The following is a 3686-nucleotide window of genomic DNA, read 5'->3' as shown; positions in this document are numbered from 1 at the left end:
AAGATCTCACAGGAAATGAATTTCTACATATATTTTAGGTAATCCTTATCAGTTGTTTTTACTTTTATTTTTATAAAATTTGAATTATTTCCATCTAATTTTGAATGCCAACCACAAGTACCACACCATTTGAGCAAGAAAAAGTAGTGTCTACATTGCTATGAATGCTTTTCCTTGAATTCTTTTTGATAGCTAAAGACCAAGGCCTTAAAGCTCATAATAATTCAGTATTACCCCTGAGATGCGTATTTGGGAAAGGACATAGAGATCACTTAACTCCCTTTTACCCAAATTCTTCCAGCCTGGTGCAAATCTGTTCAATTTCTAACACCTTCCTAGGAGATTCTACACTGAGCTGTTGGAACCACTTCTAATGTATACCATAGATCAGCCTTCACTGTCAGGACTTTCTTCTTCTCCTGGAAACCCTTGTGCTCAGCTCTGTTTTGTTTTGTAAAATGAAAACAGCAAATGTTTCTCATCTGCTGGGTGAGGATTCTTCAAAGCTCATAATATCATCTTTCAATCATCACTAGTCCTCACTGTCTCATGTTCATGTGGTTTTGAGATGTTTTAAATTAATCTCTAAAAGTTCCCCATCTCCAGGCAAAACTGTAGCAAAACAACAACCCTGGTGCTGGTGTGCGTGTTAAAACATCGCCCTGACTCAAAGAATTGGAATGTAATTTACTATTGGGGATGAACTCTGTGAAACCACTTCCATGATCAAAATAAAAGATGAAAAAGAAGAGTATCTCTGGGCCCCAGGGAGCATTAGGTCTGATGGTATCTAATGCAACTTGTAAACCTGAACATTTCTAAGGGCAACACAGGACTGGAATAGAGCAGCACAAAGAGAATTGTACTTGAAAACATTCTTGCCTTTTTGATGCAAATCCAGTGAAAAATACAAAAACGTTCAGTATATTTTTTATTTGTATCAAGTGCCTGCATCTTTCTAGAGTTGATTTTGTTTTCTTTTTCACTTGTGTATTCTCTGGCTGCTGCTGCTGCTACAATGGATGCTATTTAGCCAAAGCAAAGAGGAAGGAGAGAACCCACGAAGCCTACATATCTATGACTCAGTAGGGCTTGTGATAACATTTACAAGAGAAGACTGACTGCCAAACTGATTTCAGAGAAGGTGGTGATCATGTTTTCTGCCATCAGATACAGTGTCATGTTGGGTGTGAGAATAACATCAGCAATGTGGAGGTGCTCTGGGGATACAGGAGGGGTTGCAGAGGCAGTGGGGCAGTGTGTGGAGCAGCCTTCTCAATGGGAAGGAGGTACAATAGTACTGCATTTGACCATGAAGAAACAGCCTCTCTTGATGCATCTTCTCAACACACTTCTTTCCATCTCCTGCAACACTACCTTCTCCTAGGCAGTAGGTTCTCCTATCTACTCTGTTTTTTTGTTTGTTTTTTTTTGTTGTTGTTTTTTTACAGAGACAGAGAGAGAGTCAGAGAGAGGGATAGATAGGGACAGACAGACAGGAACAGAGAGAGATGAGAAGCATCAATCATTAGTTTTTTTTTTCATTGTGACACCTTAGTTGTTCATTGATTGCTTTCTCATATGTGCCTTGATCATGGGGCTACAGCAGACCAAGTGACTCCTTGCTCAAGCCAGCGACCTTGGGTTCAAGCTGGTGAATTGGTAACACTCTACCCCTCAGCGTAGATGCTCATCTATCTTTTGCAGAATCTAAATTTAAGCATAGGATTCTGTTTATAGAGAATCCACCATATAAGTTATTGACATGCATTCTCATGAATTAATATGAGCAAAACCTTATATAACAGATGATAAGATATGATTTAATAATCTTTACAAGTTATTTAAGGTTACTAGTGTTGGGCTAATGAGCACCAAATAGAAGGCAGAATTCTTTGGCTCCCATTTTCTTTCTATTGTCTTAGAGTTTGTCCTGACTCTGGGACAAGAGAACTATGCCTCCAGTGCTCCTAGACCAGTCATTCATTAGCTGAGGGCTGCCTGGGGGACTTCCAGCTCCCACCTGCATGAGCAAATTCTCAGGAGCACTCTAGCAGTCCTCCAAAGAGTCACTGGTGTTAGATATTGGAAGCAAGAGTACATAGAAGCCAGGGAGAGGCCACAGAGACATGGTGGTGGCCAGAGCACTGGCAGTACCCACTACACTAAGAAAAATTTTAATGTCTCATAGAACATAATATTAATAGAAATCAGTTCTGTCCCTTGAAAATTTCAGTGAAGGTTGAAATAAATTGGTCATTGCTCAAGACTAAACTTTACTACTGCTTTTAAAGATGCTCCAACTGGACTCCTCTCTGCATCCTTGTCAGCTATGTAGCTTGAGCATTTCACCTGACATTAGAATGATGTACTGAGGAGCAGATGGGTCAAAGAACACTGTAGAGCAGTCCAACTTTCCCTTCTTGCTCACAGAACACTATTTTTTTTTTGACAGAGACAGAGAAAGTCAGAAAGAGGGATAGATAGGGACAGACAGACAGGAAGGGAGAGAGATGAGAAGCATCAGTTCTTCATTGCAGCACCTTAGTTGTTCATTGATTGCTTTCTCATATGTGTCTTGACCAGGGGGGCTACAGCAGATCAAGTGATCCCTTGCTCAAGCCAGCGACTTTGGGCTCAAGCTGATGAGCCTTGCTCAAACCAGATGAACCCATGCTCAAGCCGGCGACCTCAGGAGTTTTGAACCTGGGTCCTCTACATCCCAGTCCAATGCTCTATGCACTGCGCCATTGCTTGGTCAGGCTAAAAAATTTTTTTAAATTACTCTCAAAGGATTACTTAGAAGTGTTGTTTTCTTGATAAATAAGGCCCCAAATAGTAACTAATGGGTAGTCTGTGTGAAAGTGGCTTTTCCTCCCTAGATTATTCAGATAATTTATTAATTTTCTTCTGTAAAGCATAGTGTATTTTGACTTTATGTTAGAGTATCTTGGCAATTATTAAAATTTTTCATATTTTGTATTTTAAAAATAATTACATACATAATATAGCATAAAGGCTCAAATCCTCTAGGACAATGACAGAAGCACAACTCAAAGTTTCCTCCAAAGTCCGTGCTTTAACATTTATGAAAATATAACACTGTACCTGGGTTCCTGGGGCCTAATAACTAAAATGGGGAACAGATAAACTGTGGGTCAAAGGTATTTTTCACATTCATGGCAACTGTACAGTAAATTCTGTTGTGAGTTGAAGATGTACAGTATGTAATACTTAATGTTATTTTGTGGTATTTGCACAATTCATGCAAGAACACGCATAGTTTTAAAAATGTTAAAAATAGTTAAACCTTGATGGTGTCTGCCACCCTGTCTCATTAAAGAAAAGGGATAGAAACAAAGGGAAAAAAAATCCTCCCAAACCCAAGTGGGCTGTGATTCTGTCACACCGTTTATAGAAACATTTTTCAGGTGAGCGAGTAAAGATCATGTAGGTGTTTTCAGAGTGGAAGTAATTTTATTCCATTTCTGCTACCAGGTTTCTGAGAGTCTTCCTCGCAGTCTGTGGGAACAGAAATTTTCATTTGACTGAAGAAAAAATAGCTGTGATATGTCAACACAAAATATTTCAGAATCATAGAGGCAAAATGCTCCCTACTGACTTGCAGAACAGTCACTCCGGAATCCTTCCTAAATGAGGCAGTTACAGTTTATATAGAAATATCT

The sequence above is a fragment of the Saccopteryx leptura genome, chromosome 1 (genome assembly GCF_036850995.1).
Source record: "Saccopteryx leptura isolate mSacLep1 chromosome 1, mSacLep1_pri_phased_curated, whole genome shotgun sequence".
Lineage (NCBI taxonomy): Eukaryota > Metazoa > Chordata > Mammalia > Chiroptera > Emballonuridae > Saccopteryx > Saccopteryx leptura.
This window is presented reverse-complemented; position numbering follows the sequence as displayed.